Source organism: Lonchura striata, chromosome 2, assembly GCF_050655825.1.
Source record: "Lonchura striata isolate lonStrDom1 chromosome 2, ASM5065582v1, whole genome shotgun sequence".
Classification (NCBI taxonomy): Eukaryota; Metazoa; Chordata; class Aves; order Passeriformes; family Estrildidae; genus Lonchura; species Lonchura striata.
The window spans coordinates 124,732,017-124,746,411 of NC_140704.1; positions in this window are offsets into that span (position 1 = coordinate 124,732,017).

A 14,395-nucleotide genomic window follows, 5' to 3' on the forward strand; every position below is an offset into this window, starting at 1 on the left:
GAAAGCAGGGAAAGCAGGCGGGGGCGATCGGCCGGGGCGGGCATCCCGCCGGGCGGCGGCTCCCACCGCGGGCGGCGGCTCCGGGCGGGCCCCGGGGAGCGCCGCGCCGTGCCCGCAGCAGCCACAGCCTGGACCGCGCTGCCTGCCCCGGCGCTGCCCTCCCACCCCTACAACAGCGGCTCCAGTTTTCTACTGTTAGCTTCTCTGCGTAGCCGTAACATTTTCTTGCAGAATTTGTTTGACCAGGCAGTTTGGGGAGGTGTAGGAAAGCTGTAGGAAGAGTACCAAAAGAAGGACCATGAGGTGTTTCAAAGGGTTAATCCTGAAGAATCAGTCTTTACAGAATTAAGGTGTAACTCGAGTAACAAACACTTAACGTGAGATGAGTAGCCCTGCTAAAGATCAGGTAGTGGAAGGGGCCGAGGGTTAGGAGAAGCAGTAGGAGCCAAAGGAGGTGATTTTTTTGCCTGTGTTCTCATGGTTTATGGCAGGCGGCAGCTTAAGGACTGCCAAAACCAAATAGCCTATTTAATGACTGTCAACAAGTAATTCTCCATTATTTCACTGATTCCTTTTGTCATATCCTTTTTATACTGTCTGTGCCACAACATCCTGTGCCACGAAGTGACATAATTTCATTATATATTTGCAAAAAAAAAAAAGTTTCTTTTACCACTGGCTTCACTTAGTGGTCCCTAGTGTTTTTATTTTGAAAAATGGCATAGTCTTCCCCTTTTTTTTCATCGCTGTTAGTGCTCATTATTTCACAAAGTACTTGCTCATTTATGTACTTTGCTCATTGATGGGGCCTTGTACATGCGGTTTTCCTTCTTACAGATGCCACTGTTTATCTCTGAATAGCCACATCCTGCTACTCTGAATCTTTTCCATGTTAGAAATGGATTGGGAAGACTAATATGGTCAAGGTATATTCAGGCAGTAGTATTCATTGTTTATTTGATTTTTTTTCTTCATTCCTCTCATAAATGTTCACAAATATATTTGGGGTTTTTTTTAATGCCACTGAGCTAAGTTTCCATAGAATTTTTTTCCACTGCAGTCCCTTTTCTAGCTGGTGATAGTATGAATAAATAACATTCAGGTACACACTCATATGAAGCTACTTAGGGTTATGCTTCTTATGGGTACTCACCTAGAATTTATCAACATTGAATTTGATCTGACATTTCATTACTGTCTCACAAATCTTTTGGAATTTGCCACAATCATCTGTATTTTTGGCCAGTCTGAGAATTCAGTGCCTTCCAAGTCACCAGAATGTTTTTTGCACCTTTATATCATCACTGACTTTAAGGGGTCCCAAGGAATCTCCTTGCTTTACAATGTTGTATTCCTACTCCATATTTTTGAATGCGTAACCGAATTCAGATAATCGTTCTTGCCTGTCTTACGACAGTTTAGTTTCATTAAAAGACTACAAGGAGGGACCTTTTTGAATAACTTTTCCAAATCCACTTATCTCTGGCCTCATTTGTACCTTTTTTGCTTGGTGATTCCTTCAGAGAGTTTCACTGACGTTCAAAACAACAGACTTCTCTCTACAAACACTGTGCTTGTTATTTTGATTCTGTTATTTTTGATCCTGCAACTCCAGAATTGTTTGCTGTGAGTTGCTGAAATTATGAATCCTTAACTAGTCTTAGAGACTAGTTAACCTAAATAGTTCTAAGACTAAATGGGTGGATTTAAGCGCTTGTGGTATAAACCCTCATTCCTGTCAATTATCAGACAACATTTAAAAATGAGACAAAAACTTTCTTCCCCTCATATGCTGCTGTAGCCACAGGTATTGTAAACAGCAGTGCATTAAGGGATATTTATACTATAGCAAGAAAACTATACTCAGGAAAGCTACCAATTAGTGCCTGCAGAGATTCTAATTATGAGACCTGGAATTAAGATGCTGGAGGAGATCTTTGTATTTCCCATCGTTTTCATGGTGCCTTGATTAGAAGCATCCCCAGCTGGTGGGCATGTTCACCTTCCTGTGGTGAATTCCCTGTCTGGTCTTGACTTTTCTGTTGCTCACAGTCCTCTTTATGAGAAATTAAACTCAACATCTGGGTATTGTATAAAGAAAATAAATGCTGTTTTCTGTAGGAATCATATCTGGAAAGAGAAATGTCACTGAAATATCAATACGAATTATTAAATCTATCATCCATTTCTTCTTAAAATCCCCGAAACTGCAGCCCAAGAAATACTGTGAAACAATAAAAGACAGGAACCTCAACCAACCATGTCTTTACTAATTTGCTTGAATCTGATAATACTGCTCCCTTCTTTTAAAATTACTGCTACATTTTAGTTTTCTAGTAAGCGTTCAGAAGAATGTTCAGAGTATGAAAAATAGTACAAAGGTTTTCCATTCCCAATAGGATTCAAATGGAATTTTAAGTGGCCTGACCACAGCTTTTATTTCTGCATAATAATTTGACATAAGGAACTAATTCACAGAAGCAGTCAAAGAGTAACCCTTCTTACAGCTGTTTTTCCCTAGAGTGGATTAAAATACATTTATACGATTTTATTTCAAACATGATCTTGCTAATGGAAGGAGTGGATCCATTAGTACAAACAAAATTCACTAAGGGTAATCATACCACAACATTTCATTAAAAATAGGATTGTTTAATAATTAAATTGTATATACAGTAAATATGCACCATTAGAATACTGGAGCCTGAGTAACACAGTACTGCAATTTTGTTAATTTTCCAGACCCAGGAATCATAAATTCAAGCAAGTGTCAGTAATGAAAAGGATGCACTGTGTGTTTTTTTTAGCTTTGGAATTGATTTATTTGGCACCAGTATTATATAAATTATGATGTGTAAAATGATCATTAGGATTTATTGAATCAGCTTAATTCAGTAAGCCAAATAAAGTCATGATGCTACTTTAGATATTGATTACAGCCATTCAGAAATTAATCTGAGTTACTGCCTAAACAAGCAAGAATGCGTTGTCTCCTACAAATTTGTAGAAATGTACTTACCATGGAGAAAAAAATGCTACTGTCATTGTCAAACAAGTGAGGTCAACTTGACTAACACTTTACACTTATGTCTAATGGATTTTTCATTGCATTCTTTGCTCTTGAGATTTTGCTTTAGTAAGGAATGTGTTGCTATTCTCAGCAGAAGGATTTAAGTTATTGGCAGGTTTGTTACATGCCTAATTGTAAAAGAGGATGTAGAAAACAAGAATTCATTTTATTACACTACAGAGCCTTTTTTATCTAATGATAAAATATGTCATGAAATATCTTACAGATTTTGAGTCCTAATCTTACTATTTTGGACCAGAAATTTACATAGAGGCCTGCAGAGTAAATGTATGATTTGAAAGGAAGTATAAATGGATTTGATGGTTAATATCTATTGTAATAAGCGTGTGTCACTCCTACCATTCTTGGTAGGGATACTTCCTAAAGTATCTAGTGCAGCCCAGCAATTAACTGAAGCAACTACTGGCTTCAAATTAGCTCCTAGAGAAAAACTTTATGCTGGATCTAAAAGAAGTATGGGGTATGGTAGCAAAAATGAATGTAAGCCCTTGTCCCTGGGAGGGCTGAATGCTTCACAGTGGTGTGTGTACAGGTGAGGGGTGACTTAGGTACCATTTCAGACAGTAATCCTCCTGTGAAGCTGGGAGCTGAGCCATCTCTTGCAAACTACCTTTTAAACAAGTGAAGGGCCTCTTACATGGCAGGTGTCATATGTCTTCCTCAAATTAAAGAGATGAAAACATTCTCTCTACTTCATCATAAAAACAATCATGGTCACCAAATGGCAGCTTGCTTTCTGAGAGTGATGTTTGACTCCTTCTCCTATTGGCGCTCTGCCCATGTATAGCCAGAGACTGGGTCAAAGTGCTGATGTTTCATTCTCCACCACCCTGGAAATCTCACCTTGTTCCTGCCTTCAGCACTGGTTTTGTGGTTTCACATTCAGTTACCACTGACCAGACCCAGAAACCATCTGTGAAGTTGGGGAACTCCATCCTGGGCTTTCCCTAACCATGAAACTTAGGAAAAACTGAATTATTAGGCTTCAGAAAATTTCTGATCTCTCAGTCCAATGACACTAAGGCATTGAATATATGCTTTACACTGCTTATTTAGAATGAACTTATTTTGGTTTTGGAGATTGTGGAGATACACCTCCAGTTATACCATATCTGGAAAAAAAAAGGAGAATCTTGATAATAAAATATTTAGAACCAAATTTTAGTTTGTTTTGGAAGGGACTTTTAAAGGCATCTAGTCCAACCCTTCTGCAAAGAGCAGAGACAGAGGTCTTCAGCTAGATCAGATTGAAGATACTGGTGCCTCAGGATATTTGTACATGTGAGAGTTAGACAACACTTTGTTTGGGGTAAGACAGTCCTAGATTTTGGATGCTCAAATCCCACCTGCAATCTAATTCAAGCACTTTCTTCATGATGAGTTCAGAAACATTATTTCTTAGTGCTACTTGGTCTTTCCTCAGCAGCTGCGTGATTTACATCACCAAGGCATCACTAATATGCATCCACAGAACTTTCCTCCTGTATATTTGCTGCCTGTCAGGGAGCACAGCATCCTCATTGCAGTGGTGCTTTTCATTCATTAGTTTGTCCTTTTAAACCCCTTTTCTCCTATGGACATCCTATCCAGCCAAATCTGTCCTCTACAAAGACATCTTAATCACGCAACTTCTACTCTCTCTCTTAGTCTCTGAAAAGAGCTTTAGGTTACTTTTGTCCTTCCAAAGATACAGTCTTTGGTGGTTACTGATATTGAGCTGTTATTGAAAAATGTCTTTGAAGGTGGAAGTTCTTAAAAATGACTGTATGAAGGAAAACCTGCCAGAATGTGTCCTATTAATTCATAGCTCTCTATTGGGATGTTCTTGCCTTTACCATATGCAGTAACAGAGGGATAAAACAAGTATGAAAAATTTCTTATCACAATTATATAAACTGCATTATTTATAATTCTGTGGAATTTTTCCATGCATACATTATTTTATAATAAAAACATGCAGTTAATTTTAAGCTCACTGGCTTGGAATTCCCCCGTTTTGTCATACATTTCCTCAGAGTGCAGGGTATATTTCACTGCTGACCCAGAAAGCTCAAACCTTTCAATGCTTATAGCTGTTGGGAACTAGTGTTGGATAATGCCAAAGATGTTCCCCCTGCCATCAGTTTCAAATATAGAAAATGAAGAGTGACAACCTCAAACATGGAAAAGTAGCATTAGTAATGTAACAGTGCACATGATCTCCAATATCTTCATGGTGGCATTTCAAACTCATTTTTATGATTATTCAAACTCATTCTTATGACTATTTCTGTATCATTCCTAGTTTCTCTCTTTTCTCTTCTTCTCCCTAGGCTTCTCTCTTTATATTTCAAGTCTTCTTAATCGTCTTTTTTCTCTTCCCCTAACATTACTTTCTTTCTGTACATATTATCAATCCAAAGTCTATCTTCCTCTTCTGCTGACTATAGTTTCTCTTTTTTAAACAAAGAGGAGTCACTGAACTCTCTAACTTCCTTAGGGACATACATTTTCTGAAAGTACTTCCATGGTTTCTGATATCTAAAGAGGGATATGGATCCTGATTTTCCAGTAGTTTACCTGACCCTCATGTTTAAGTAACTGGGAATAATGAATTGAATCTAGTTTGCAGAAACAGGCAACACTGGAAATCTTCAGTAAATGCTTTCTATGGATCTCACAGACTGCACCATATTCTTCAAAATAAAATGCAATTTCTATTTTTGTTGTCAGATTATACCTCAGGTCTTCACTTCTTTCAAATATCAACAATGTGTTTTGCAAGTTTTCTGTATCACTTCTATTTCTTCTCAATGAATTACCCATGCAATTGCACTGAAATAAGAATAACTTTGGCATATTAAACTATATTTCTATCAAGTTAGAAAAAAAAGACTTATTGAAAATTAACTTTATTAAAAGGTACATTATATAATGCACATAAGATACATATATATATAGATATATATTATTATATAATGAAAAAAAATATATTGAAAATGGTTACATATATAATGAAGCAAAACTGATGCTCACGTACCTCAATCTCAAAAAAAAGGAAAATACGTAGTGTTTTAAATTAGACAATTTAAACAAATATAATCCAGAAAAGAAGAAATAGCAAAAATAATGAAACTACTGTAAGTCCAGTACTGAGTATTTTAGTTCTTCTTTAAGAATTGTTGACTATTGACTTGATTTCTACAAGCTCTGGCCATTCCTGTCCTAACTGAAGGAGGTACCTAAGTCAAAATCAGTCAGACATTGTGTCTCACCGCCTAAGATTAAGTTATGTAGGCTTATTAGATGGAGTAGATATGGATATTTGTTTGAAATAGATTTTCTATTTTGTATTTGATAGATACGAAGCTATGACCAGACTTTAATCAGAAATAGTCTATTTTATTCTAATTAAAGCATATTTAATAACATGTGTCATTTTTTACAAGCATCACTTGGAAATGGAGTCATTATCTACCACTAAGATAGGTACAATACTTAGAATGATTTTCTTCAAATGGATATACTGGGGAAAATAAACCATGGTGGCCAAAAAGAAAAAATGGATTGTTAAAAACTTTTTCCAATAAAAAGAAATTTAAAGTCCATACTGAAAATGAAAGGATGTAATATTTTTTGTATATAACTTGCATTTTCCTCCTTTTAAAATATAGATTTTATGAAAATCAACTAAAATATTTATACACATTTTTCCAATTATCTGAAATTATGCCAAATTTACATTTCAATATGGATTCAAAAAATTCCACATTGTATTTTTAACAAAAAAAATCTCCCTAAAAGCAAAAGGAAAATAGGCCCAACAAAAATCTGAGGGACAGAATTTGAGCGAAAAATACATTACGCTTACCATTCAAGGAGCTTGCAGATGATTTCTCTCTGAAGCAACACATATATAAAGAACACAAAGATATGACTGTGAATCCTTATCTGATGTTTATATCAGTAAGTTCTTGTGGCAGGTGAAGCCACCAGTTTGTGTCATCTGGTAGCTCACTTTGTGTAAGGAGATGCTTATTTAAAAGAGGTAGGTATGCATTGCTCAGTGTGGGAGGAGCATCGGTGCTCGTCAAGGGATCCGTGAAGCTCTCTATTTTTAATACCTCTAATCCAACCCCATTTCAATTCTGGCTACAAATGTACCTTCCATACAAGAAGTTTTTTTTTCTAATGTAATATCTTAGAGTAGTTTTAGTTTGTCAGGTAGTCACTGGAGGGTGCTTGTTTACCTATTTGCAAAGAACTAATTGCCTTTAATGGAAAATCTAAATATCACTGAAGAGGAAAACTGCCTACTTATGAAATTCACTTTACTAATAAATGTTTCAAAAATTAGAATTACCATATAAAAAGTAGTGGACTGTGATCGATTCTTAATGCAATATGGAACAGTATAAGAATTGCATATGCTTTCTCTTTGAAATATAAATCTTACTTTGTCTTCTGCACTTTATTTTCAAAGTGCCACAATGTTGCTCAGTTCATTTGAACTAATTCTCAGAGGACTCCTTGGCCCCATCTGCATTAGACTGAAAGCAAGATTACACAGTTCCCTGAAGCTGGAATAGTTACAGTGGTCAGCATTTTGAAAAAGAACAGTTTCCTTGTACTAGCACCTATCAATTACATTGTCTTATACATATACTAGAATACATAATTGTGCAGTCTGAAGAAAATAGCTCATATACTTCAATCAGTATCACAAATTTAAATTCTGTGCGATTTCATATTCTTTCAGAATCCATAAGCCTTGCTGATTCTCAAACAAAGAATTGATTTGTGGTTCAGAGAGTGACATTTTCAAGCTTTTCTATAATTTTGATGACGTAGAATCTGAACAGGAATAAAATCTTTAGAATAAAATACTTATTTTAAATTTAAATAAAAATTTATTTAAATTTATTTTTAGATAAAGAAATATAGAAAAGTCTTCTAAATTGATATTGGCAAAGGATGACTGGGGCTCTTCATTCCACAGCTTATCATTGCCCAGCCTGCTGAAACCCAAGCACTGTCACTCAGTCATGCAGATTGCTTAGGAAGAGACAGATGAAGCTTCCTAACTTCTCAACAGTCAAGCAACGTGGACATATCTCCCTACAAATGTTGTTTAGCATCACTATGTAATTCTATTTATCTGTCTCTTTGGAGATGAAGTCTCTATCTCAGTAAACAGCAAGTAGATATGAACACAGAAATAGTCTAAGTGCTAGCTGAAGTTTTACAGTACCACATGATTATCTTTAAAAACATGAAACCAAGAAAGAATGGTCTTCACAGACTTTGTGATTTACCAGTGCAGTTTATGTTGTTTTCCAGTGCTGCTGTACAGTGCTTGAGGCATGAAATTTGTTGTGTTCATGGGTTGTTGTTACAGCAGATAACTAAATACTACAGTGCACTGTTTTATTAATGTGGACATGGTTGGAATTTTGTGGATATTGAATAGTTGTTGTCAGCTAAAAAACCTAATTTTCTGAAACTTAAAAAGTCAAGTCACCATGGCATTTTCTTTAAGGAAACTTCAAAATGAAAATGTTTTTAAAAAGGGATTTTCACTAAATTTGGTCACATGATAGACCAGGTGTTCCCACCATATCATTCACCAGTTTCTACAGTTTCTACTTTGAAACCTGTTAAATTTCTTGCCTGTATTTTTTCCTCTAAGATAATAGAGGAAAAGTAGTAAGATAATACTACTTTCATAGTTAGAGATGTTTCTGAAACTCCCTAATTAAATTTATTCATGATCTAGGGATGATAATTTCCTCTTGAACACTGTGTTCTGTTTTAAGCTATCATTCCCTCACTGTGGTATCTCTATGTATTCTATCCAGTGTATTTAAGGCATTACTATGTATTTTAAAGAATTAAACATTTTTAAAGAATTCTAACATTTTGACAGAATTCCTTAGAAAAAGGATCATTGTGAATCACCCATCTGCTACTGGTAAACCAGAAGTTATCTTTAAAAAAAAAAATCAAAATACTTTGTTTCTTCTTGGCATTTATTAGAACATCAAAATTGTTCCAGTAATACAATGGCTATTCCAGTGTTTGAGTTACTGATTCAGCACCAAGAACATTAGCATGCTCTGCAACTGCCCTGGGAAAGCAGGATGGCATCGAGCCACTCCTTTCCTAGCACAGGATTCTCAAATACTGGGTACATAAAACCTATGTATTTTTCCACTATATTTTTGTAGTTTCACCAACCCAGAAATCATAAAAGGATACCTTCAATGGAAATGGAAACTGTATATTTGATTTCAAAACTAAAGAGATTAAAGCATTCTTCAATCCTATAGTTATTAGTACTTGACAAATAGTTGTTTATTTTTCCTAAAAGTCTACATCCAGTGCAAAAAAAAGTATGAGCTGTTATAAATTTATTTTCCTCTTATGTTTAATCAGCTTGTGTGATTTCTGTGCGCTTATTATATTAACCCTCAGATAGTTTCTGCATTTTTATTCAGGAATTAAAGGTAACAATTAGCATAGTTTATTTGTCTTCTTTCCAAATTTGTTCAATTTCATGTAAGAAATTTATATGTCAAAATATATTTTTATTAACCTGTATGAAATATTATGTGAAAGCAGACTTTCAGAAAAGCTTCAGTTATGCTTTGTCTCAGGACCAAGAAGGAGGTTAATTAATTGTTTCCAATATTATTAGCCATTATATTTGCTGTTATCAAAACCTGTAGATTTTATGGAATTATTTTTAAAGTTAAAAACCTATATTAACATTAAGTAATTATTTAGTAATTATATATTAAAACTTCAAATTTTGCTAATAGTCAAACTTTAGTTGCTGGAAAATAGTAAATCCTGTTATAGTGCATTCTAGTAGTAATTTTCACTGAAATGGCAATGGATTTTTAGGTAATGAAATAACTGTAAAATTTCTCATTTTGTCAGAAACTCCATGGAATGAAAATTAGAAAAATTTCTCATTTTGTCAGAAGCTCCATGGAATGAAAATTAGTAGACTGTTAAATTTCTGTCTTTCATAAGTACACAGAGGACCTCAGGTTACATGTATAATACCAGATATTTCTAAAATGAGAAGTTCAAACCTTATATCAGGGAAGACAGGAAGAAGGAGAGGGAAGAAGGGCTGAGAAGGGTGAGTGAGGCTGGCAGAAGGCAGGAAGGAGAGGGAGGCAGGTCAGGGGGAAGATAAGGAGAATTCTTGGTCACTACTGCTTCTACACTATCTCTTCCTCTTTGGCAACGAATGAATTGATTTGTAAACACTTATCAGTTTTTATAAGTAGCCCAGCAATCCAGACTTTTATGGTATTTTTGTATCCATGGCAGGAACCAATTTACTTTATTTCCTATTAGTACGTTTAATGGATCCCTACATGAGTAAATGGTAGAATGGTTTGGATTGGAAGGGGCCTTAAAGATCACCTAGTTCCAATTCCCCTGCCATGGGCAGGGACACCTTCCACTAGAGCAGGCTGCTCAAAGCACCATAAATAATCCATTAAAATGAGGTTTGTAACTGTCTTAGACACTCTGCAATGCTTTAGTTGCCAGCTTTGCCCACTGCATTGAACTTCCAGACGTGTGTTTGGAGTGGCCATAGTGATTGTATTACTTGAACAGGGCAACAAAGAGGGCGACAGCCATATGCCAGTCAATTGTGTTGCACAGGAAATCACAAGACACCAGTATGTTTACATCTGGTTACAGGCATTACCACATCTGTTAGTGTGACTCATTCTGTTTAGTGAAGGTCACAAGCCATTTGAAAAATATTTTTTTGTTAAAAGTATTGTTAAAACTACTCAAAGATAATTGGTCACACCAGCTGAGATTGTGTTGCCATGAAAAATGAAAATACAAGTGGGAGCTGCTGAAAACAATAACATGTTAGAGAGATTTGTAAGATGTTTGTCCAAAAGAGTTTCAGATATACAAGCTGAAAGTCTGAAAATGCTGCATGTCTTTCAATGGTTTATAACAGCTAAGTTATCAGATTATGGAAAAATGGTCTCTCCAACTTCTCCATCAGACTTAGGTCATGCCTTGCCTCTGTTAGAAGCTGGCTATCAGGCTTGAAATACCGTCTGCATCTGTCACCTCATATACCTTATCTGAAGCTGGATGAGGATCTGTGTGATTTAAATATTTACATTGGGTCCCTTTTAATGTTTATAGTGTTAGTAGAAACTTTATTACATGGATTGTGTCAGGACTGTAAATATTAGCTTGGATATTAATAGTAGTCTTACAAATACAGTAAACTGACTTTGTTTACTTCCCTATTCAATCTAAATTAAAAATTGTATTGTTGGAAACAATACAACAAGAGGCAAATCCCAGATGATGAGGTGTTCAGTACATACACACAGTTTCTTTCTGCACTTCCCTAATGACAGAAAAGAAAACCTGACATGCAAGTGCACGAAGCCACCACTCTGCTTAAGCCACATTACACTGAACTGATGTAAAAAAATCATCATCTTTGGGGCAATAAAGCTGGTGAACCTCAGTTCAGTGGAATGTCTTATTTGTTAGTGAAAGCAGCAGAATCATTACAGACTGTGCTTCAGGATTTGACAAACTGAAGGAAAAAGAGGAAATAGAGAAATGTAATTAGAAAGTAATAGAAGAAAATAACCTCAGTTATGCAGTCCAATTTTGAGAGTAAAACCTTGATTCCTTTGGAATATCCACTTAGAAAGACCAATATAGCATGACAGTCCATTAGAATTCCTTACAAATAGGACCATTACCAGGTAGATCTAATAAATTCTCTCTCTGTTCTGTTTGCCCTAGCTAATGGGCTCTGTGTTTCCATTTTAAATCCATCTTAAACATCTTGATTTTGTCCAATATGGAGTCAATACATGAATTTTGTGGCTGTTACTCGTTCAGAAGAGAAACAAAGCTGGATCTGTCACAACTGGTGGATGAAATTGTCGCCAGAAAATGTGAACTATATTCACCATTTTATTTTTAAGAAATGTATTTACATATGTGTTTTGACCACAGATTAAAATGTCCCAAGATTTATCATCAAAATAAAAATATTTATACATATGCATTTACAAATTTACATTTAGTTACATATGCTGCTTTTAAAAATGGGGCCAAGATGTGTAGAATGTTATACAGCTGTATATATCTGATAGTAATCAGCTCCAAACTGTATGCTGTAATCTTCCATGAAAAAAAAAGGCTATTATTAAAGTTCTTCAGAAAGGCAGAAGAATATCTTAGTAAGACAAGCCAAATATATGATCCAGATGGGCAAGTGTTTAATTTTGTAAGAAGAAAGCAGCAGAAAATTGCAGCTAAAATGTTGCTATGACTTGACAGCCCAACAGTTGACCAAGGCCTGTGGCTACAAAAAAGACTGCACTGAGAAATTTCACATCAGTGATGTTGCTGTGCATTAGGCAAGATGGTAGCACAATATGTGAGAATTGACAAAATGCAGTAATTGTATGCTGAATTGTGAATTGACTGGCTTAGGCTATTGAGGAGCAAATGCTTGAGCACAGGGGAACCTGAAACCAGACAATTTGAGTACAGCACAATCCATTATAGGCCATATTCAGTTATAGTGGAAGCAGATTCCACAAGCAATTGCTTTTTGTTCAGAGGCAGAATCCAGATGTCACACTCATGGCTTCCTGGCCCTATGCACTGTACAACACACAGATTTCACTTTACCTGCCTTACAATCCAGGTTAAAATAGGATATAACAGGTACTAGGAGTAAAGAGAGTATATAGCTAATGTAAGTCTTTGCGGGTTGGTGATTTTTACTAGCCTTTGCCCTAGCAGTATTGTCAGATCAGTCTAAAAACATCTTTCTAAAATCTAATGCTTAAGAGAATTTTTTAAGTCAGTAATTACAGTAACAGAAAAATTCCTCAGCAGTAACAGAAAATTCCTTATCCAATTTGTGCACTGTGTGCAGTACAGCAATGGAAAATAAGCAAGGTTTTACTAACTTATTATCTCTAAAACTGTTTCTTCTATCTACACCATTTTTCCTATCTGAACCATTTTTTTCTATCTAAAATTGTTATATTTTTGTTTTCAAGCTAAAACCACAATACATTTTTGCACAGGGCATTACTTACCCATGTCTAGTTTAGGTTAATGAAACTGAAAGTCCTGTGTTTCCAACTTTTCCCCAAGTCAAACCAGCAAAAGGTATCCAACTTTTCCATGGATGTCCTGGACAGTGCATTAAAACATAAACTCCTCTAAATATCAGAACTTTAAACAAAAACACTCAAGATGGCAAAATGGGTCAGTTGATTTGGACACCTGCCTGTCATTGACAGGATTTGAGTTCCGTCATCTGCTCTTCCAATAGCAACTCCCTAGGGTGACAAACACAAGTCATTAGTGTAGCCAAGCCATGAAGGCTTTTAAGACTGTCCGTATTTTCTCTGGCTGTGACTTTGGCATATGCCCAATTCCACCAACACACCTGGACCTAAAATCTTTAACCCCGAGATGTTGTAAACATTTTTGAAGTCCCCAGCTGGATGATCTTTCTACATACATCTTCCAAGGGTATGTTGAGGCTCTTGGATACATAATGATTTTGGTTGGTAACTCTTAGAATCACTAATATGATCTCCCTTGAGTACATAAGTCTGTGAAATAGACAGATAGCCAGTTTTACAAAAAAATATTTAAAGAAGATTTCACAAGCATTTTTTTCATTCCCTACTCTTTTAACTGTGCCATGCTGGCCTGAGAGTAATTACCACTGCCTCCATGAGAAAGGATTCATGTAAGGATTCATTAAAATCCATGGAATCTGTGGAGAGACTTATTCATTTGATGTATGTTCCCCATCACACATGCTTGTTCACATGTCCAGAAGGATCTGTTCCATGATCTTACCAGACACTGAGGTGTGACTCACTAGTGGGTAGTTTCCAGGGTCATCCTTTCCACCCTTTAAAAATATGGGCTTGCTGTCTCCCTTTTCCCCATCACTGAGAACTTTGCCTGATTGCCATGACTTTTCAAATATCCTTGGGATTGTCTTGGGAACATCAATCAATTCTCTCAGGACTCTGGGATGCAGCTCATCAAGTCCCATGGCGTGATATATGCTTTGGTTCATCAGGTGGTCTTGAACCTGGTCTTGTCCTAAAATAGGAGGGACTTCATTATCCCTGTTGCTGCCTTAAGGTTCAGGTCTTGAAACAGGTAGGAAGAGAGATTACCATTGTAAACAGGCAAAAATATTGTTGAGTTCCTTAGTGTCCTCCATGTTGGTTGTCACAATTTCTGTCTTATTGTTTTCTTTAATCT